At 42.0% G+C, this 24,372-nt stretch overlaps 1 protein-coding gene across 1 annotated transcript in view; it reads right to left on the bottom strand.

Moving 5' to 3' along the window:
* LOC124721457 overlaps positions 1 to 24,372 on the bottom strand; it is a 251,326-nt gene that overhangs the window by 50,630 nt on the left and 176,324 nt on the right. The gene's annotated exons all lie outside the window — the stretch shown is intronic.

Genomic DNA, 24,372 nt, shown 5'->3' with positions numbered 1-24,372 from the left:
TCCCCGCGTTCTTTCATTCGAGCTTGTGCTTCGTCTGTACTGCTCTCTTCGTCGGCAGAGATGTTAAATAAACCCAAATCTTGTTTCCGTTCCTTCGACCTAATCTGTTTGCAGCACGCTGATGTCTTCATATCGCACTGTATATTCTATGTTGTTGAATAAAATTTACGCACGCAGCTGCATCATTTGTCGCAAGTCTGGGTGTGCCTAATATTAAAAGATCACGTTGTTAACATATTAAGGTCAATAGTCGCCTCAAACTGGTTGACGAACAATCTAACCTTTTAAGTAGAGGATTCTCCAGTTGCAAGAACATACTACAGTCTCTCAGTTAAAAAGCAGTGCTGTGAAGTAAAGTAATAAGGTGGAGGCTGGCTGGGAAACAGGATGACGTCCATAAGTCGCCTACTACTTTACAGTGAGGCAGCTGAGCACTCGGCGCGTGGAGCACAGTTTTCCTGCCACTGTCAGGCTTCCAAGAGAATATAGCTGAGATTCATTAGGAACTGCACAGACAGTGTGAAGGCAACTTGTCTCAAGCAGATGTCCAACTGAATGAAGGATATCCTCTCAGTAACCTGCAGGGGGTATTAAAAAATATCGATCCCGTATCCGAACGAATTCTTAGTACATATTCGTATTTTGACACGATTCATGAAAGATATTTCATGACATTACAATTGCACATCCGACCGAGACTCGAACCCTTTACTTTCGCAGAAAGTAATGCTGCCGACAGCACACATTCCGCTTCAGAGCACAAGATTGATTCACGATTCGCGTATGTTACATCTTATGTCGACCGAGGGTGAATGGAATGACACTTGCGTTAAAGATACCTAATTACCAATACGAGAGTGCAGTTTTCACAAAATTGGGCGCTGATACACTGTATGCTGATACGAACTGTGTAGACAACATCGAAATCCGAACAGTAGAAATTAAATCTTCCGCTACCACAAGCCACCAAATAAGGAATAAAAATTTACGGGAACTTGTAGTTTTGACTCTCAGCCACCAAAACTGGTAATTGGTGATTTCAATTGTCATATTACTTGATGAGAATGTAAGGAGACAGACACAAATGGCAAAAACCTAGAAGATTGGGCGGAATGCATGGATTTAAAGCTAATACATGACCCAGGGTTTCCCTATTCCTTTAGCTGTAGACGATGAAGTGGGGGCTACAACCCAGATAATATTTTTGCTTCCGAACATATTGCTCACCGAATCAAGAAGTATATTGCAGAAACTTTCCCAAGAACACAACACCGAGCTCTTGTATGTACTGTAGAAGCAGTTGTTAAACCTAAAAATGTTGTATTCAGAAAACAGACCAACTTCAAAAAAGGTCGGTGGGGTCTATTTTCTTAGAATTTGGACGAATAAATCATGACAATCAGGAGACTGTTGAGCTAGTAAAGTGCATCTCTCGTAAGCACATTCCCGGACGCAAAAAGAGAAGAGCTGCTTAAAACGTATGAATATTAACAGCTTCTGGAAACTGATCCATACTGAGGAAAGGCAATAACTTATTCAAGCCATATTAATATCACGAACAGAAAAATGGCGCTATCTCCTCGGAAGTTCGACAACGAAACGTAGTAGTCGACAAGTATGTAAATTATTGAGGACCGTTAACGGTGATCCTGTAATTTCATCCTCAGGAGTGAGCAAGGACATCCCTGAAAAAACTGCACACCAACTGCTGCTGAAAGTCGAAACCACGAAAAGAGTTAAAGTATCAAAACTCTAAGTATGTGTGGAGGAGAATTGTTACCTTAGCACTCAATTCACAGATGATAATCTGAGACCTGGTATTCATCGGATGAAAGGTAAAAGCTACAGATTTAGATGACATGAGAAGAAACAACTTTGGCCCTACAACAATCATCTGGATCCTTAACAGGATGAGCACTTGTGTCGTTAGAATGATAATCGCAAAGATCTGGCGCAAGGCTGAAGTCGTGGCATTGCTTAAACCTGGCAAAGAACAGAATAACCTCAAGAATTTCGGACTATCACTTCTGTGGCATCTGTTTAAAGTTCTGGAGAGAATTATTTTGAATCGAATTTCTGAGTCTGTGGACAGGAAAATCATTAAAAACAGTCTGGTTTCAGACCTGGTAATGATGTACTAGTCAGGTAATTAATTTAATCCTGCACATCGAGGAAGGGTATGAAAGAACGATTACGGTAGTTGCTTTTATCGATCTTACGGCTGCTTATGATACCGTGAATCATTAGAAACTAACGAAGAATCTGTACACAACAACTAAGGCCTACCGACTGACGTAGTTTATTCAGTGTTTGCTGCAGGACAGTCGATTTTTGTCACTATAAATGACAAAGTGTCGGAGAATGCAGAAGAAGGACTTTCCCAGGGCTCCAGTATTATATAACATACTGTACATACCAATGATCAGCCACTTAACACCGGAACCCGGCCCTTTTTGCAGAGGACAGCTGTCGCTACGCAGATAGCGACATTTGAAGCAGTAGAATCCAAACTAACATCTGCTCTGTGACAACTTGCTCTCTGCCTTTATGACAACTTCAAACTTAATCAGGATAAAACTGTGTGTGTGTGTGTGTGTGTGTGTGTGTGTGTGTGTGTGTGTGTGTTTTCAACCTACCCATTCAAGAGGCAAGAAGAAAGCTGAAGATCACCTAATCTGAATCACTGTGTCCAATTCCAATAACTAGGGTTAACCTTCAGACTGCGATGCGTTTGTACCTGCTTAAACCAGATATACGTCCTAATGGACCCTAGGCTGAAAACTCGAATTTACACAATATATCATCATCTTATGTTCTACTGAGAACAAATAAGATCTTTTAGAACAACAGTTCTGATGTCAACATTTTTTTACGAACACCCTACCTCAAAACCTGCATTGTCAAACAAACAACCGAATTACAAACTACAATATTTTTCACCACTACACCATTAGATATAGTAGTGTTTTATTTTTTAATTTTTCTCTTCATTTCTTTATTTTTCACTGGGATTGACAATTGCATTTGAACACACTTATGATGTACCGCGACTAACGTTGAAGTGTTTTTGCGACTGATGCTCACTAAGTGTAACATATAAGGGACACTACTATACGATACGGCTATTGCAAATCAATTTCTTGCAATTCTCACACGTTGTTCTACTTTTTCAGTCATTTTTTCTTGGACATAAATGACATCGGCCTTTTAGTTTCAGTGGTCCTCCTGTAACATCTGCAGTCTTCTCTTTCGAGATCAGATTTCTAATAGCTTCTGTATAGGCCGACTGGAGTTCGTATCCTCATCTTCACGTTTGAAATTACCAGTTCCTTTCCTAGTTCCAGAAGCTAATGTCTCCACGGTCAATAGAATGTTTCCCATGTAGGTTTTTCGTCTTCTATAATACGAGGGTTGCCCAGAAAGTAATACACCTCATTTTTTTCCTTCAACAATTCTTTATCAAACATAATGAGAATTACACACACGAAGAAATAGTATTTTATCTACAAACGCTATTTTTCCACATAATCTCCATCCCGTTCTATGGCCTTCCTCCAGCGCGAAACGAGAGCGTGTACGCCCCGTCGGTACCAACCATTGCTTGGTTGCGGAGCCAGTGCTTCACTGTGTGAATCACCTCCTCCTCGTCCTCAAAATGTCTTCCACGAATGAACACCTTGAAACGAGGTCAAACCAGGAGGCACAGTAATTATATTGTGCGCAGTCCGTCGGGTCAGACGATCATACCATACCACTTCTAGCAATGAGGCACTCAACATTGTAGTGTTCTCTGTCTCCGTCACTTATCTTCACTGTCATTTCCACATTATTGTGTGTCTGGAGTTCTTCCTTTCTCCTTCTAATGCTCCTCATTCTATGAATCCGATCTTTCACCATTCATTTCATACTCATCCTCGTCATTGCTGTCATTTATTATTTGCACAACGTCCTCTAAATGCCTTGATTTTCTAAATGAGAAGTTTCACCTTCCCGTTTCAACATGGCTACACTTTACAGTGCACGCTAGGAGAGTCCTGAACTGTCTCCACACATTTTCAAACTCACAATGCATGCCAGGATAACTAAAAAATACAAGGCAGTCAACACTGTATGCTAGAATAACAGAAACACAAGGCAGCCAACACAGAATTCTCAAGGTGCAGAAAATGTTATGAGACATGAACTGGTGTGAGGGATCCGAGTGTATTGAACACTTTGCGGAACTCTTACGGTAATAAAGCTGATTAAATTTGTAACACATTACAAAAATTCCGAAGATCTAAATTAGATATTCCACTCACGAAATCTAAAAGGTTTAACAGTGGGGTCAAGCTGGACCCCACATAGCAGTCTGAAGTTGGATCGTGACTTAACCTACAAAGGACACTGTGCAGACAGCATAAAAAAGGTATGCACCAGACGCAGTCCTATCCGCAAACTGACAAACAACACGTAGGGAATGCAGCCCTCCATTTCGTCCAGCATTCTTCTGTGCTGTGCACCAGTCTGGAAGAACTCTGCACATGCTAACCAAGTTGATATGGCTCTTCATCAGACAGTGCGCGTAGTCACCGGCTGTCTGAGACCAACTCCAGTCAAATAAGGTCTTTTCAATCATTGGCAGAGTACCCCCAGATGCAATAAGACAAGTAGCAGCAGAGAATGGAAAATAAACAGGTACATAGCATCCATTGTCCAAAACTCAAGCCTGTCGATCACGACTGAAATCCAGAAATAGCTTCCTACTTACAACACCACCAATGCCAAATCAAGCACAAGCCCGACGACCTGAGCTGTGGAGAACGAAATCTCCTAGAGGATTATGGTTAGCAAAGGTGAAGCTTCCAGAATGAGATTTTCACTCTGCAGCGGAGTGTGCGCTGATATGAAACTGCCTGGAAGATTAAAACTGTGTGCCTGACCGAGACTCGAACTCGGGGCCTTTGCCTTTCGCGGGCAAGTGCTCTAGTGGTACAGGCCAGGCAGTTTCAAAGGAGAAGCTACCATCGGGCTGCCATCTCCAATAGAGGACCTGGAAGCCCCCAACAAGTTGAGAACAGAGACGAAAAGGTGCAAAACTAGAGTGAAATTCTCTGTAATTAAAATTATATTAAGTTATACTGCGTTTTAGTGTTCTTTGCGCTCGGGGAAATAAATAAAAGTGAGCTATTATATGAAAAAACAGCTGCAGCTAAAAACTGTCTACCACACTGCCGGCCGGTGTGGCCGAGCGGTTCTACGCGCTACAGTCTGGAACCGCGCGACCGCTACGGTCGCAGGTTCGAATCCTGCCTCGGGCATGGATGTGTGTGATGTCCTTAGGTTAGTTAGGTTTAAGTAGTTCTAAGTTCTAGGGGAGTGATGACCTCAGAAGTTAAGTCCTATAGTGCTCAGAGCCATTTGAAACATTTTTGTCTACCACACTGAAGAATTTGCTGTCAGTATTTATTCGAAAATGTCTTCTTTACTGTCTCCATTTTCGCAGCTTTAGCGTATGAAACGCATCACACCATCCTCAGCACACTCCAACATCTGAGGAGGCTCAGGGGCTTAAATTCGGTCCCTCTGTAATGGAAATATGTCACCTAGGTATTATGTAACGTCAAATATTTCAAACCAAGTCAAGCACTGCATTATAGCAAATTACTCTTCTAGATTTAAACATTATCACTCCTATTCCATGAGACATATTGACACCCACCATGCAAGATACACTGTGGGTAAGTGGCTCCACTCAGTGCAACCCGTTCTGCAAGTGACAGCAATTCCTCAATACAACAGATTTATGCAGTCTACCAGCAACACATTTAATAGCTAAGGAAATTCAGTAACTTTCTGGTCATTTATTAGCTCACCACTATGTGACTACAACACTTACGTAGCTTTACTATATGCTGTCAACGGCAGACGGCAGCAAGATGCCACTTTTACTAATTCAGTCCCTTTCCACCAACACTACATAGGTCACCACCACCACCACCACCACCACCACCACCACCACCACCACCACCACCACCACCAAATTTAACCACTTCTCTGCCATTGTTTATAGGAACGTATTTTACATTAAAGCACAGTTAATTTCAAGTAAGTATTGAATAAACAGAAAATAGCTCCACAGTATAAATACGAGCTCAGTGAAGTTCTTTTGTCTACTTTCGTAAGAGAACTAGACAGGAAATGAGAGAGACTAAACTGAAAAGCGACCAGCACTTGTGGTGGAGGAAGTCTATCTTCCTGGAAGAAAGCTAGAACTGCGATACGGGATGACTAAAAAGAAATTTCCCTTGTAGCAGTGTACAGCAGTGAGTAGGGATTTGCGCAGAATCTGTCCATATGCTTTTTTGCTTTTGTATTATTAGAAACTCCTATCTCCGTTCAATTTAGTGTTAACGCACTTTGTGGAAAATAAGCATTCCCCAACCCCTAACCTAGAGTGTCTGCTCACTGCTTCGCCAGCGACTGATAAGGCGAGCTGCGGGACTGTTTGTGTAACTTCGTGAAATACCCAGCAGTTACTATTCGTGACGTACTGCGATACAGAGAACGGCGAATCGCCTGCTCGCTCTCCATTTTGTACAGCTATGGAGGAGGGAAGTGCAGAACGTTAACCCGGCGACCTACCTTCCCTCACGCTCCTGACCTCCACCCCAGCCTTTCTATCCTGTTACACTCCCAGTGCACAATTCATCCCTTCCTATTGTTCTATTGCACTCAGACGTGGTATAAAGTTTTAATATTTTTTTCTAAATTACATCATTTAACAACGAACACACATTTTATATCATTAAGACACTATTAATACTCTGGGCTTTGCCATCCTCTGTATTCCAGAAACTATTCATACCAGAGAAAAAATAGGACCTTTTTTGTAGGAAATTTAAGTTAGTTTAATCTTGTACTGGGAAACATTTTAGATAGAACCCCGCTTCTCGAGATATTCGAGAAAATTCTGAAAGTGACCTTTACATACCTACTCTCCCCTCCTCGCCCACACCAGTCAGGACTTTTAGTACACTGTACATGACCAACCCCCTCCCCCTCTCTCCCTACTACTGTACAAAAATTAACGACTATACTAATTTTTCTCTCCGAGTCGACATTTTATGGTCTTCCTTGACTGGGCTATTTATTCGTCAGGCCTGTTTCCTGACCTCTTAATTTTAAGGGTAACAAATTTTTGTGAACGGCTTTTCTGGTTCGTTGTTTTACTTCAATGAATGATACACTACATCTTTTAATTACAATACTGCTACAAATTTTAACAATGTGGACCATTAATAAAGAAATGTCCACTGTAATGTTGAACATCGCATTTAGTCTACCAACCATACGATCTAAATAGAAGCATTTCCGTGCGACAACTTTTTAAGAACTGTTGTGTGACTGCAAATCGACGAGAATTCTGTATTTGGCATTTCGTCAGTTCTCTCCTTCGTGACCATGGAGCTTAATTAGTTCGACGTACGTGCACGCATGAGCTAAAAAGCAGTATTCTTGGGGAATTTCGCCTCTGAACATTTCTGCGTCAGTCTCTGGCCTATAACCCCCAGCCCACCCCCGCTCTTCCTCCCTCCGTCATGTAATTTTTTCCTTTAATAAAGTAAAAGAAACCATCTTACGGAACGGTTCGTCGTTTCTTCCTTTAAACAACGTTCCTCTCGCGTACGCATAGTATGGAGTCTTCACTGTGTGAGTAATTCAGAAGTGTTTCAATTATAATGAAGTAAGTTTTCGAAGAAGCAGTATTCTATTTTACATTCTCAAAACTTCTAAAAAAAATTATGCGTACAGGTTTAAGATCTGTTTCAAAATAGCTTCCAGATCTCTAGACATAAGATGCACACAGTTTATGAAGCGCATGTTTGAAAATTAAAATTTAGCGTCACAAATGAAAGACGTAGGTTGGGAGCGTTAAAAAATTTAGAGGAGACTTAATCGTTGAAATATGACCTGACAACAGCAAGATCAACACTTAAGCGAAATGACACACGATTTAACTCTTGCATACTGTGCAGCAATTGGCTCGTTCCTTAAATTTTATATGTAGGGTTGCATCCGCCAGGATTGCACATCATCCTCCTACTTTTGCTGCAGAAGGCCATCCTTTATATATTTTGCCATTCTATGTACTGGTCGACACTACAGGACTAAATACGCAAACTACTCCCCTCGGTAAAATTTCATTTGCTCTAATGCCTTCAGGATCATATTTAGCTGTACACTAAAAATTATTCTATCAGTTACTGCAAAATGATGTTCAAATAGTATTTTAATGAAGTCAGTTACCGAAATTTAATTGTTCTAAGGCGATTATGGAATAAGTTCTACAAGAAGGCGGAAATGTCACACGATATGCACGTATCTGGTGGATAGGATAACTTTCACATACTTGTCGCAAAACTAGATTACACGTTTGAAATGCAGAGGGCGAAAACGGGCAACATCTTGATTCTCCAGCAGTTGATCGTGACAGTAAGTTCAGCTGGGATTTACACACGAAGTATTTGAAGATACTATAAAAGTATCTACTACTTAGAATTTCTCCTTAGAAATTAACAGTATACAAGGTCACTTCTTCCGCCATCCTAAGCTGCTCAGAACCACTCAGTTTTCGTTTGTTACGTGCAGTTTTCAAAAATGTTCAAATCTGTGTGAAATCTTATGGAACTTAACTGCTAAGGTCATCAATCCCTAAGCTTACACACTATTTTACCTAAATTATCCTAAGGACAAACACACACACCCATGCCCAAGGGAGGACTCGAACATCCGGCGGGACCAGCCACACAGTCCAAGCCTGCAGCGCCGTTGACCGCTCGGCTAATCCCGCGCGGCTGCAGTTTTCATTGGCACCTAAGTGATTCCTATGAACGTTTAAATTCTCGGCAATTCTTGAAGAAAGGTAGAAGACATTAGGAATTTAAGCAAGAATTGCGACAAATCGCCGGAGTCACTTTCTGTCAGTGGTGGCGCGGAGACTGGCCACTGAGTAGGCGATATGCGAATCTCTCAAACATACATTAATTCGAAATCGAAAAAATACCACTTTTAACCTCTCGCAAACCGCGAGAATATTGCAGATGAATTTCTAATCCAGATTATGGAACAATGTAAGAAGTAGTTGGTTGTAACGATAATCATCCAAAACAGAACGAGAAAGCACGAAACGTCGATTAATTGACTGGGATTCAGAGCCTATTACTTCGCATTTCTCGCTTGAGGAGTGATCCTCAAGCATGCACGTCGATCCTGTTCTCGGGGTCTATCTGCGTTTCTTCATCTCTGAGCCCTAGCTTAACCTGTGGACTGTGTGTGTACAGCTTTGTGACGTAATTTTATTGCGACGTAAGACTGGGTGCAATTTGATGATACGGTGTTTCCTCGCCAACCTCTCAGCTTTTTAGCTGCAATGTAAGAAGCGTCCGCTCGCTACATTCTTCCTGCTCCGTAACTGAGTGGTGAAAGTACTTCGCCGTAGGCTGCAAGAAATCTTCCCTGCGATAATGGGTACTTCGGCTGCAGACGCTGGTTGGCATCCTGGTACAGTCCAAGTCTGCTGCTAATTGGTTGTAGATTTTTTCATTCTGTTTGCAGCACGCTGAAGGAACTTCAGTTATTTTACTTGTGCGGGAAGTAGTTATTCACCAATATAAACGCCTATCTACCAGAAAACTCCCAATTCTTGAAAGTGTGTGACTTCCACAACCAAAACGGCTTCAAAACGCCTAACTCCTTTACAAATGAATTTGTGTGTTAAATATCTGACGCTAAGCATGTAAGCGCGAAAGATCCGAATTGCGCTTAAAGTCTGTTTCAAGTCGCTAAGTGCTCTAGTTATCAAACAATGGATTAAGGGGGGGATATATTGGATTTTGGTAAAAAAAAAATCGATTTTTCAGGGATATTATTTTCTTGATCTGCACAGTTCAATCTATGTTGTGTGTAAATTTTATCGTGATAGCAGCTTTAGAAACGCCTTTCAATTATTGAACTGTTTAACTCTGCACTGGCTACCAGTCCCACATTTTCAGACATTTGGGAAACTGCTTGCTTCAGCGGAATTTTTGTCAGTGTGAAGGTTATTTTCTTTCGGTATCTCTGGCTGACTGTATCTTTGCCTGAAAACTTTCTTGCGTGTGGTTTATTTACGTTTTGACAATACTAACACATATTAGTATGTGGAGGGTTGAATTTCCAAACCTTTACGTGGAAGTCAAGATTTATGCATAATGGGTGGTGGGAAAACTGTTTAGGGAACTGAGGTTTCATGGAAATCTGTTTACCAACAAAAAAAGTGGAAGCAGCTCGAAATGACGAATATAAGCTCTCGGCTTCAGCGTCTAAACTTGGGACAGGAGAATTGTACAGGTGCGTGAATGATGCTGATATGAATTCCAAGGGATTCAGACTTAGTTATTTAGAGCTTCTCTGCCAGACTATAAGGTTTTCATGTTCGTGTGTTAGCTGCAAAAATTGCATGATTGTTGTTGAAGAAAGAAGATAGGGAATAGCTTGTGATTTTAATTTGTAGTTCATGTGGCTATGAATTTTCATTTTCCTCCTCCAAAAAGCTGACACTGATACCTATGAAAGCAATTTTAGGTTAGCATATGCTCTGAGATGCCTAGACGGGGCAGTGAAGGAGGTAATTTATTGTGTGGTTTTCTGAACACGCCTCCACCTTGTGTAAGGTTTCAAAAAATAAAGAAATCTCTGATGCTGTATACGATACTGCCATAGTTTCTGTGAACAAAGCAGTGGAGGAATTGGTGGAAAAAAAAATAGATCCTGGTGTAGATATTCATGACCGTGAATCTCCTACAAATGTTACTGACCTCTGTGTGTCTGTAGATGAGACGTGGATGAAAAGGGGGTCACACATCTTTGTACGGAGTTGCACTATTATTGGTATTGACTCAGGTATAGTTTTAGATATAGAAATTATGTCTAAATACTGCCACCAGTGTGCAACAAGGAAAATGTACAACAATAAAGACAGTGAGAAACTGTGGCAAGAAAAGCATGCAGTAGCATGCTCTAAAAATTATAGTGTCTCAAGTGGGGGCATGGAGGCTGCTGCAGTTGTGAGAATGTTCTCCAGACCTGAGGACTAGTATGGTGTTAGATATATTAAATGCCTTTTAGAAAACTTTGAATGTGTTGAGCACATCCAAAAGAAGCTTGGTGGTAGGCTTCGTCGCCTGCTGAAGGAGAAGAAAAGTGAAGTACTTGAGGATGGGAAATCACTAGGAGGAAAAGGCAGGCTTACTCTGAAAGAAATGAAATTAATTCTCTTCAGTTTTATGGGAGAGCTATCAGGAAAACCACGCATAATTTAGAGGCAATGAGGCGTGCTGTGTGGGCATTAACCCCCCCCCCCCCCCCCCCAAACTATCCACTTACCAAATACCAATGCACAGTCTGTGTTCGCAAGACGATTGTGGTAAGTTCAACAACAGAAATGAGACGTATTCATATGAACACTCATTACGAGAACCTGTTATGAATTCAATTAAGCCCACATTGAGGTTTCTTACAAATCCTGATTTACTGGGGGAAGTGTCTTCACGGAAAGACACAAAATTCAAATGAAAGCCTCAATAATTTAATTTGCATTAGATGCTCAAAAAGGACATTCTGTGGACATGAAGTACTCAAAATGGTGTCTATGATGCAGTTTTAGGTCACAATAACGGAGATAATGGCAGAAGTGAAGTGCTGAAGTTGGTACAGATCTTGGTGTGTTTACAACAAAAGCATTTTACACCATCGAAGGAACAAGGTCAAGTAAGCTAACAGGTCAGTGTCTTACCTGCAAATATAGGCTAGGCAGATTCTAAGTGGAGAGAAGCGAAGCCTGGAGCATGAGGAGTATAAGTAAGGAGGATTTTAAACTTGAGGTAAGTATATTACATGTAGAATTATGAGAAGAAAATCTTTGAACCTCATTTCCTCTCTTTTCCTTTTTTTTCGTCATTAGAAGCCTTGCCTCAAGAAGTATATGCGCTAATGCTATGAAATCTTCAGGAACTGTTCGTAACGTACGGCTGTCTCCTGGGACTAAAAAAATACGAGATCCTACAATTAGATTCTGATTTTTAGATGATTGTAGAAAAAAGTTAATTTTGGATGTGTAAAATTAAAAACTCTGTTAATCATACAATTCGTACCATAAATTAATAAGTGTAGTTCAGTGGTCTTGTCACTGTTTAGAATTTGAGTTGTGGATTTTTATAAAACAGAAAATAAAAAATTCAAGTTTCTGGTAAAATATTAATCCTGCATATTTTATTATATTTTTCCGTTAAAATACAGCTCTTTTGCCTTACACGTTACATCCCCCCTTAATATAGTCTGCGTAATTTACGCTCCTTTCTAAGTACAAGCTAAGTTATAACGCATACCAATGTTTATGGCGTCGTATCTCCTGAAATGTGGGTCACAAGATTATAGAATTTTGCAGACACATTCAGTGGTATACGTGGATACTGTCTGCATGCTGTGTAGCGAATATAGTTAGAAGTAAAGCAGAAATAAATTATAACGTCATGCCAGATGCTGCCGTTTTACTGTATGAACAACGAAATGTAGTAAGCGAATTTTTTGTTTCGCTTATCATTTCGTGGGGATTTCAAGCAGAGAAAGTTTCGTAAAGGTTTGAAATTGTGTTGCAAGTCGCTACGAGCTCTCATTCTCAAATACTGGATGAATAAAATCTGGGTATTTGTGCACAGTCAGTTAAGCCGCCTCAAATAGTTTCTAACCGTAATACTTTTCTTATGATGTTAAAACTTTTAAAATAAGGTAATACCACTTAATTGTGACAGCATTTTCAATTTTTAAATTCAGTCAATAATTACACGAAAAATTAAAAATCGAACTTTTGTTGCCTCTGGAAGGCATTAGATAGTCATCCTGCAACAGGTAGTCTGTATCGGGACAGTTCCTTAGTACTATACAGGGAGACTGGAAAAAACGTTTACGTACTGACATGGCACATCGGGCATACAACAAGGATTAGTAATCACATAGGAACCGGAGATAGCAAAGGCCATCCGGGGCTACTAAATGAGGTTCCAGTTATTTAGTCACATGCTGCAAATGGACGCTCACTACTGGAAATGTTCAAAGTTTGTTCCAGATGCATCGAGACACTCCTGACATCGACGCTGTCTCGAAGACAGCCTGCTGCAGCAACAATCCTGTCCAATAGGTCCTCCGGCGATGCAACAGGTGTTTCATACATAAGGTCCTTCAAATACCTCCACAGGAAAAAAATTTCTCGGGGGCAGATCGCGTGATCGTGGTGACCATGAGACTGGCCCACTGCGACCAATCCAGCGGCCGGGAGAGGTTGGCTGCGGAGGTGGTCTCACTTGTCTGCTGAAATGCACGGGGATTCCGTCGTGCTGAACTCTAATGCGGCGACGAATAGGCATGAGAACATCATTCAGCCAGTCCAGCAGAACCTCTCGCAGCAATACGAGATACGTGCGACTATCTAGTCAATCCGGGAGAACGTACAGTCCAATTAATAAGTGTCTGACGACGCCCGCCCTTAAGGCACTTTAGCCCCCTCTCGTGGCGTTTGTGACCCCCGGTTCCTATCCGATTACTGATCCTAGTTGTGTCTCCTGTGTGTCATGTCAGTTTGTAAACGTTTTTGTGAATCACCGTGTACATCCCGGTTCCGATCAAGGTTTCGATCAAGGTTCCCGGGAAGTTTCCCTTGGTTTTCACATGTGTAAGTGCTACAACTGGAAATCTCCTCCCACATTTTCTGAACTGGGACACGTTCTGCTCTACTCCCACGCCTCCTGATAAGAACCCGGCTCTTCAAAGGGCCCTATGGGGTTGAGAATGAGAAGCACATAAAAAATAAAAATAAAGCTTCAATGCAAGCTCCGACAACTATTAGGCAGAAACTTTTCTTTCTGGACACACGTGCGTTTTGCAACAATTTCCAATATATTAATTTGTGTAGATGACGAGAGAGCTCATTGAAACGACAATGAATAAAGAACAACTGGATGGAGTTTATGCTGTCTCTCCGCCAGACGCGGTACATAGCCTTATCTGCGCCATAAACCAGGCAGTAACAGAGTGGCGCCTCGTACACGGTATAGGCAGTCACCTCACCAGTTTGTGCTTCCGCTCTAGGACTTTCAAATAGGCCATGCTTCGGCCAATAGTTACGTCTGCCTCGACAGTGCGCTGAAACCCGAAACTATTTGATGCATCCACCAAATAGTTTACTTGAGGACATTCATACGTCGAGTATAAGATTCAAGCAACTGCACGCTAACACTCGGCCAACACACTATAGCAGCCAAATACGCAAAAGTCACCAGATGCCTACAAGTTATCTGTAGTGGCGACCAGTCTAGTCGTCATACAGTTATGCAGATTATCTAACATTCCTTGCGTGATGGATAACGCGTTTACTATTTGAGAGACCGAACTTGAACTTAAACGCTCCGAACTTTAGTCGGAAATAATCTACTGTGTTTGGGTTAGATCAGGTTCGTCAGTGCCAAGCTTCTCACAAAGCTAAAGTTGATTATCTATTTTGTGATATATATCCTTATATTAAATTATTGTTATTTTATTCCGTGTATTGCAGCCGTTGATTCTATTGTAGGATTATTGCTCTGCCACACCACCTACTTACATGTATCTGTGGCAGGGGATTCACTTCCTGCAACCTTTGTGATGGTCATCTACTTTACGTGTTCGAAACTGTGTAATACATTCTTCAAAGAACAGTGCAACACAGAACTACTACACGCACAACAGGTGTGATGCAGTCCACTAGAGTCATTTGTAATTTGAAGATACCAACCTGTAAGTAGTAGGACGCTAGTTGTTGCGAACAAGTTTATCGATTCCTGTCGCGCCATCTATTCGCTGACTGTAGCAATAATTTACACACAGGCACGGTGTTCAGAAGGTTCAGGCACGGATAGCCACGTTACAACTTGTCTACAAACATGATATCCTTGATATTTCACGTCCTTTTTCCTCTGAAGTAGGTGATTTCATCCTGTAAGACAACGTTCGACCACGAAGCATACATATCGTCAACGAGTATCTTCCACAGTAATCTACTCGGCGTATGGAGATGTCATCTCCATTTTCTGATTTGAATCGTATAGAAGCTGCTTGAAGGGCTCACGAGCGTAGTGTCAGATGGTATAGTCTTCGCTGAAAAATATTTCTACGTGCCTGTTCAAGTGCGACTGTGCCTTTTAAGCAGTTATAACGTCGGGAAAGCCTCAAACAACACACAAAAAATTTAGCGTATGTTTTGTTGCTTGTAGAATTTTGCCAGGGGTGTAGTCGAGTTGAGAGAAGCTTCACAAGAATAACATCATCCGATTCTTATGGACTACAAAGACACTATCATTAACACCATCGTGGATTATTGTTTGTGCTGTATTGCTGTGTGGCGTAAGCAAACTATACCAACTACCACATCCATTTTATTTGCTTCATGAAAGTCACATCTGAATAAATCGTATGTCCGGAACTATGCTCCTATGCTCCTGTGCTTATTTGTACCGTGTTATGTAGCTTACAATTCGGCTATTTTCAGCACCTTGATTTTTCACTGATTTGTAAAAATCTGAGGGTGGAGGACCTGAAAAGCTGTAACAACGTTTACATTGTTTCAGATAAAGCATTATGTTCGCTCACCTCACCTCTCCCATTCCATAGCGCCACACACTTAAAGACAGCGCACGTACCCACGTCGCGAGAGTAGAAGAAGTTGATGGGCAATTTTACCCTCACAGCTCGCCGTTCGTGTGGGTCGTTCACAAATTGGCGGGATAAGTACGCTGCTGGTGTCACGTTCTCGCAGATAACCTGCCACGGAGACGTGATGACACCTGTCGTGACAGTGAGTGGTGAAGAAAGAGATTAGGATTTTAACATCCAACAGAGATGGAACAAAAGCTCCGACAGGGGGAGGATGTCGGCTGTGTCTTTCTCAGTGACACCATCGGAGCATTTGCGGTTTAGTGAAACAACTAAAAATCCAAATGTGCATAGTAGCGCTGGGAACTGAACACCGTCCTCCCAATTGAGCGGCCAGTAGCCTACCACTACGCTATTTTGCTAAGTGAGCCTACCAGACAACGCTGTCATTCTCCAAAACTCACTTTAATTAACCATAAGAGAAAAAAAGGAATCGTAAATCTTTGTAAGTCTTAGTTTGTTATACTATAGTGCAACTTGCAATATCCGACTTTTCGCAGATTGCCTATGAGGAAATTCTATCCCATGATGATTTTACAAATATCCAATCGGACATGGAACTTCCTGGCAGATCAAAACTGTGTGCCGGACCGAGACTCGAACTCGGGACCTTTGCCTTTCGCGGGCAAGTGCTCTACCATCTGAACTACCCAAGCACGACTCACGCCCCGTCCTCACAGCTTTACTTCCGTCAGTGCCTCGTCTCCTACCTTCCAACTTTACGGATTGCAGAGTGAAAATCTTATTCTGGAAACATCCCCCTGGCTGTGGCTAAGCCTGTAAAGTTTGGAAGGTACGAGACGAGGTACTGGCGGAAGTAAAGCTGTGAGGACGGGGCGTGAGTCGTGCTTGGGTAGCTCAGAAGGTAGAGCACTTGCCCGCGAAAGGCATAGGTCCCGAGTTCGAGTCTCGGTCCGGCACACAGTTTTGATCTGCCAGGAAGTTTCATATAAGCGCACACTCCGCTGCCCGAGTGAAAATCTCATTCTGGATCCAATCAGACATCGAAAAAATATATGTCTAGTGTAAGGACTGACAATTAAGGCTTAATGTAGAGAAATGCAAGATACACACTTAACGAAACACAATAGCGTGGTATCTTTGACTACAAGATTGTAAAGTACAGTTGAAATCAGTTGTGTCTTACAACTCATTGGGAGCCACGAAGCGTGGAGATTAAGTGGAACGCCTTCATAGGCTCAACTGCTGGTAAATCAACTGGCACTTATTTCTTGGTACGATACTGGAAAACAGCAGTCATTCTACAAAAAGAGACTGCATCGAAAAACTTTTCCATTGAAGGTTTGTAAGCTCTCATTTTGCCGAGGATGATGTACCACTATCGTGTAGGTATGCTGCGGAATGTTGTCTTAAAAAGTGAAAAACTTGCAGCATACCCAAGAGAACATTATACTTTCAGAGTCTTGTTTGTGTGGTTAAAGAACTTTTTTGAGAAATCTTAACTGGCAAATACCTAAAAGAAGATGTCGTACATATCGCGCGAGCTTTGTACTAAACTGCAAGAACTGTGTGTCATGGAACAACAAATCATCTTCGGCCTACGTATTGATTGTGTACAGATCTTTCAGACAAAATACGCAAACAACAACTCGCACAGAGGCGCACAAGCAGTTTTCCTTCCGATGCTCCACCCGTGAATGCAACGTCCGAAATCAGAAAAGGTGTCAGACAAAGGGATAGTTATCACAGTCACTGTAAGTTTAGTTCGGGGAAAAGTAATTAAACTAACGGTACAAACACCTACAGAAGTCGCCAAAAGAAAATTCACCTTCATTATGTAGCATTTATTGATTACATTTCAATATTCTCCATTAACAAACAAAAAGCAAGCTAATCCGTGCAGAAACTATGAAACAGCACAAAAACTGAGCTTCAGAATCCCTTTTGGCAGACGCACAGTATGGGGAGCGACCAGATCTAATTTCAACTATCAATTTTATCATACCATGCTTACCATATTCAGGAAAAATCTCTGAAGCGAACAAATTCAAGCACGTGGGAGAAACTATTAAGATAATACAGTGTCGCATGGAACATAAATCAAAAAGAATCTATAGCATAACTCATCATCATCAAAAAAGGGAAATTACGACTTTGAAACATGTGTTTAAAAAATGCTCTTTACAGAACAGAGACTATGATAATTGGAGGCAGGTCCCATTAAAAAGTATTGAAAGACAAAAATTCACAGAAAAACTGTAACCAAAACTCGAATTTGGAAGAGAAAGGAATCACAGAAGATCTACAGATTACAGCTAAAATCAGATACCATCAGGAAACGGTGATTATAGTTTTACGGTCAGCTTTGTAGAACGGACAATAGGTCCATAATGAAAATTCTAACCTTAGCCTTATCTATCGAAAACCATAGCCAGTGGCTAAATCATTCAAGACGAAAAGAAATTCGAAACCCTAATTCATGAACACAAATTTTCTGTGAAGTCTACCCGACAAAATGGTTCAAATGGCTCTGAGCACTATGGGACTTAACATCTGTGGTCATCACTCCCCTAGAACTTAGAACTACTTAAACCTAACTAACCTAAGGACATCAAACACATCCATGCCCGAGGCAGGATTCGAACCTGCGACCGTAGCAGTCACGCGGTTACGGACAGAAGCGCCTAGAACCGCTTGCGCCACCACGGCCGACTCTACCCGACAAAATTCAGGATGGGCTGAAGAACGTAGAAACAAACAGTGAAGAAATGTTGGGAGGAAAAGAAGAGAAAAGTTTTAAGTTCGAGTGTGCTCCTTACGTGGGCACAACGAATTAAAAAACTGAAGTATCATCTGTTACACACTTTATAGCGATTCGCATAGTACAGATACAGACGTAATAGGCGAGCGCACCATCCCGCCTCTGTTTTAGTTACACTTTTACAACATAGGCGGCGCACCCAATCTACGAATTGAGACGCCGACACGTTTTCGATGTGGACAGCCAGTGGCCGACCGGGCAGCGCCATTGCCGTCTTTTTGCGGCGCTGCAGACGCCGGAGGAGGCTGTGCCTGCCCTTGGCGGGGTCGTCGACCGCGCGCAGCGCTGCGCCGATCGGCGCCGCCGCCCACACGGGCCGCCCCGATTTATTAAGCGCACATCGCGCTCCGCTTGCCACGCATAATTGTGTATACATAGTGTCTCATTAAGCCGACTAACGCTGGAAATGCAAAGCAGAGATAGTAGGAGCGTTTCTCGTTGCAGACGGGGGAAAAAGTCCGAGTAAAGACGACGCCCATTTAATAACGACGTCGTTAGTATTTGGGAGGTTGGTCAGGACGACAAGGCCGATTGGCACACTGAATGAAGATTCAGGGAAATGACGAAAACCTAGTCAGGATGCTTGGGCGCTGATGAGAACACCCGACATCCGAATACCAACATACTGTCTTCAGGGTCCTCCCGCAAGCGACTTATTGGTAGGGTTTCGAACTTCTACAACGCCCATAAAAAGGACACCAATGGTAATTCTAAACGTTTACCCCTAGAACTTGCTTTATGAAGGGAAGAACATGCACAATATAGTAGCTAGGAAAATTACACTAAATTAATGTAAATAGCAAAATAACTTTGATTATTACTCTTTTTACGAGAACTATGTTGCCTCAATGCATTTTTGTGCAGATATGTGGATGAATGTTGTTTCAAATCGCTTTCTCTCGTGCGCAATTATGCCTCTTTTACAGCTTAGGCATGTCGTCTTGAACGAAGTATTATTTACATGCACTGGGTATTTCTTTTCCCGTCCTTCTTAAACATGGCCGTTTATATTGCTTAGGGGATGAATCAGACGTCATTACTTCGATGTTAAGTGTATTCGTAAACAAACAATTTCCAGTGTCAACCGCGTATGTCTGCTGACTACAGGTAATTGCCGGAATTGCAGTAAGTATTGACTCATTTAAATAAAGCATCGTTCTCTGTTGTTCAATGGGCTCTGAGCGCTATGGGACTAAACTTCTGAGGTCATCAGTCCCCTAGAACTTAGAACTGCTTAAACCTAACTAACCTAAGGACATCACACACATCCATGCCCGAGGCAGGATTCGAACCTGCGACCGTATCAGTCGCGCGGTTCCAGACTGTAGCGCCTAGAACCGCTCGGCCACTGCGGCCGGCGTTCTCTGTTGTCTAAAGTTTTCAAACTGCAGAGCATTGTTTATATATACATAGACTTTAGTTACTTTCACTATTGACTTAGACAAATGAAAACAAATGCACTGTCTAATAATAAATGATGTGATGTACTAGACAGTGATACCGATATACGTATTTTAAGACATTCACACAAAAATATCAATCAGCAACATATAGGCCCAACGTTGATACAATTTCGGCAAATGAGTTACACGAATAACACAAATTAGCGAAAAATAATTAAACGCGGCATTTTAGTATTTCGTGCAAGGCTCATAGGGGATAGTTTTGAACTCTAAAATACAGGAAATTCCTTACAACACTGGACGGTTGGTAGCCCTGCTTTCTGCTCAAAATCGACTGCTCGTAGTGGGTGCGCGGCACTCGCCGTCGTGTAAATCAGCCACCAAACACGTCGCGAGTGGATCAGGTACGTCCGTATTACTTGTGAAACGGACTGTTTAAGACTGGCCTAAAGGACAACATTCTCGTAATCTCTATTTCATTGCTTGCTTTGATTTGTTACACACTGCGAAGACTGCCCTAGGCTTTGATATGTTTACCACTATTATTGTCCCACAAGAGACCAAACATTTGAACGTAAAGATATATTTGGATTTTATGTTATTTCGGCACATAAAAAGTGTGAGCATAAATAAGAACGTAAATAAGAACGTAAATAAGAACGTAAATAAGAACGTAAATAAGAACGTAAATAAGAACGTAAATAAGAACGTAAATAAGAACGTAAATAAGAACGTAAATAAGAACGTAAATAAGAACGTAAATAAGAACGTAAATAAGAACGTAAATAAGAACGTAAATAAGAACGTAAATAAGAACGTAAATAAGAACGTAAATAAGAACGTAAATAAGAACGTAAATAAGAACGTAAATAAGAACGTAAATATTTAATGACAACTGTTTGCACAATGAGAAAATAAGAACTAAGAATGAATTTCATTATTATTTGGCAGTTATAAATACGCTATGGGATCAAAAGTATCCGGACACCTGGCTGAAAATGACAAGCCTTCCTGACAGATGCTGGAACCAGTTCTCTGAGGGGATGATGTGGGTGAAAAAAATTTATTCTCACGACCGGACGACAGCTTCCTGTATCATTCGCCACTCAGACATGACGGCGGGTTGGGCTCATCAAGGGCACTATTTTATCCCACGTAAACATCCGCCACTTGAGACTAACAATGCCTGAATGCTGCCCTTTTGGCAAGTTGTACGAACAAGGGTTCACGTGTTTTTCGAAGAAACCGTATCCTGGTATTACTGCTTTAAACCAGGTACCGCGGCCGATAGAACACCTTTTTCCAGGCTCTAGAGGCGATGTTTGCGTGTCCACGCTGATCTCTATCTCTGTGGTCTGTTACAATGGGGGACTAGAGATTAAAAAAAGGGAAGGAGGGAAAAGGACGGGGGTGGTTTCAGTACACTGTCAAAGAAGGTGGTTCTTTATTGGAAGGTTGATGATGGTTGCCCTGTGGAGTCACATATCGAGAGCCAATCGTCCACAAACCTTCAGTAAGAGCCTCCAACTGTCAACAGTTGCGCATCTCTGCTAACAGTGATCGTGGGAAACCAAATAGGTACCAATACTGTAACAACCGCCTCAGTGCCATTTTCAACCATAGAATTGGGTTTAGTGATGCGGTCTCCGCAGTACCATATTCCTTTCTCTAAACAGTAATGCTGTCGCAAGACATAGGTACGCGTAGCTCTTTATCCCTTGCGTCCTCGCCAAGAAATTTAGTTTGTACATTATGTTAGCGAGTAGCGGAACCGTCAGCTCTCTTCAGCTTTCACTCTTGCGTGCACGTGGCGTGCCCCAAACGACTTGCGTGGAGCTACAGCTTACGGCTCTTCCTTCCCCAGAATCTTACAATCTTGACATCATCACTCAAGATTCTTCTGAATTAAGAAGGGACGAGAGAATGCTATCTGATTGACACGTTCAATAGTATTCTTCTTCGTTTAAAGCTTGAAGGGTTGAAATAAAAACTTCAGAAATCGAGATAAGGATGTCCTTTATCTGACTGCCAATGAGCTTTCCACGAACATTAGTGAAACCGACATAAGGGCGACAGTAAATAGATTTGAAACTCACATGAGTCATTTGTCAAAGCGTGACAGGGACGCAGAAAGGCGACGAAAATCTTAAAGGCTCGACTTCATTATTGCTGAAGCTGTGTCAGCTCGTGCAGAACCGTCTGCAGACCACAGCTCAGCACACACTGTTGATTATAGGGTGACAAAGAAGCAACCCAGAAGAACTATGGCGACTCAGATTTGTCCCGCCGTAATGGACTCCGTGGATTCCCTTCGTGGCAACAGGTAGAGATGAACATTTTAAGGGGGTGTGCAATGTTAATACCTCCGGAAATACTCTGAGAGACCAATTTTAAAGCAGTATCAAGAGTGTCCCCATATACAATACAGTCTATCCTTGATTAATCTTAATTTGAATGGAGGTGATATGCCTGGGGCTCTATACACACAAAATGTTATTCACTGTTTAGCGATTGTATAAAGTGGATGAACACAATAGGCTTTAGGTTAATGAGTTATACTTCAACTTCGGTGAACTCTGACCTCTGCTTAAAGCAGAGGAACTACAGCGTCAGAAAACGCTGACATGCTACAATGCTTTCCGAATAAAAGATACTACACACTGGCGTATGCAACTTCAGGCTCCCAATACGGGAAATAATTATCTCGTTCGTTGCATGAGGTATCTTCATTCCTCATCTTCTTTTAATCGTATCTTGCATTAAACTTGCAAGCGCGTAACACCCATCCTATAAGACCATGCCTCAAAGCATAAAGATGTTTAAGCCCACATTCAGGTTGACGTGGATAGCTATGTGTCAACAGCAGTAATGGAAGTAGCTACATTAAACCATCGATGTACGGGAACCATTATTAATACAGGTAGGTGACAAAAGTCGTGGGATACCTCGTTTTTCCCGGCGTAGTGCAGCAACTCTACGTGGCATGGGTTCAACACGTCTTTGGAAGTCCACTACGGAAATACTGAGCCATGCTGCTTGTACAGCCGTCCATATCTCAGAAAGTGTTGCCGGTGCAAGATTTTGTGCACGAACTCACCTCTTGATTATGTCTCTTACATGTTCCATGGGATTCGTGTCGGGCGACGTGGGAGGCCAAATCACTCGTTCGAATTGTCGAGAACGTTCTTCAAACCAGTTGTGAACAATTACTGGCCTGGTGACCTGACGCACTGTCAACCATAATAATTCCATCGTTGTTTGGGAAAATGAAGCCAATGAATCGCTGCAAATAGTCCATAAGTAGCCGCACGTAACCACTTCCAGTCAATGAGCGGTTCAGCTGGACCAGAAGATCGTCATTTTCGTGTAAACACAGCCCACACTATTATGGAGCCACCACCAGCTTGCGCAGTGGCTTCTTGACAACTTGGGTCCACGGCCTCGTGGGTCCAGCGCCACACACTAACGCCATCAGTTCTTACCGACTGAAATCTAGACTCTTCTGAGCAGACCACGGTTTTCCATCTTCTAGGGTCCAAAAGATATAGTCATGAGCTCAGGAGAGGCGCTGCAATCGATGTCGCGCTTTTAGTAATGGCACTCGCATCGGTCGTCTGCTGCCATAGCCCATTAACGCCGTATTTCGCCGTCCTGTCCCAACGGATATGTTCTTCGTACGTCTCACATTGATTTCTGCGGTTATTTCAAGTAGTGTTGTTTGTCTGATAGCACTGACAGCTCTACTCAAACTCGGTCGTTATGTGAAGACCGTCAGCCACTGCGTTGCCTGTGGTGAGAAGAAATGCCTGAAATTTAGTATCGTGGATACATTATTGACACTGTGGATATTGAATTCCCTAACTATTTCCGTAATGGAATATCCCACGCAGGTAGCTCCAACTACCATTCCGCTTTCAGTGTTAATTCTCGTCTTGCGACCGTATTTACGTCGGAAATCTTTCCACGCCAATCACCTGAGTATGAAGGACAGTTCCTCCGATGCACTGCCCTTTTTGTCTTGTGTATGTGATACTATCGCCATCAGTATATGTGTATGTCGGTATCCCATGACTTGTCACTTCAGTGTAGTGGTGTGTATTAGGTCTCACTGGTCCACGTGACTGAATTTGTCGATTTCTTCAGTTCTACGTCTGAACTGGTGTTAAATTCGCTCAAGCACAATAAGAAATGGAATATGTTTCAAACTTTAGGTAGATTTTTAAGCGGAATGTTTGTTTATGGAAGCAGAATATGCTCTTGTGCTACCAAAATTTAAGAACTAACTTTTATCTGCGCTGAGATTCGTAAATGTCCCCAAACTTTCGTATCTTCGATACACTCTTGACACTGTGGATCTTTAATATTGGATTCCATAATCTGTTATTACTATTCACGACAGTGTTCATCAGTGCACAAGAATGTACT

Source organism: Schistocerca piceifrons, chromosome X (genome assembly GCF_021461385.2).
Source record: "Schistocerca piceifrons isolate TAMUIC-IGC-003096 chromosome X, iqSchPice1.1, whole genome shotgun sequence".
Lineage (NCBI taxonomy): Eukaryota > Metazoa > Arthropoda > Insecta > Orthoptera > Acrididae > Schistocerca > Schistocerca piceifrons.
The sequence above is the reverse complement of the archived record's forward strand: the minus strand, read 5'-3'. Positions and strand labels throughout refer to the sequence as shown.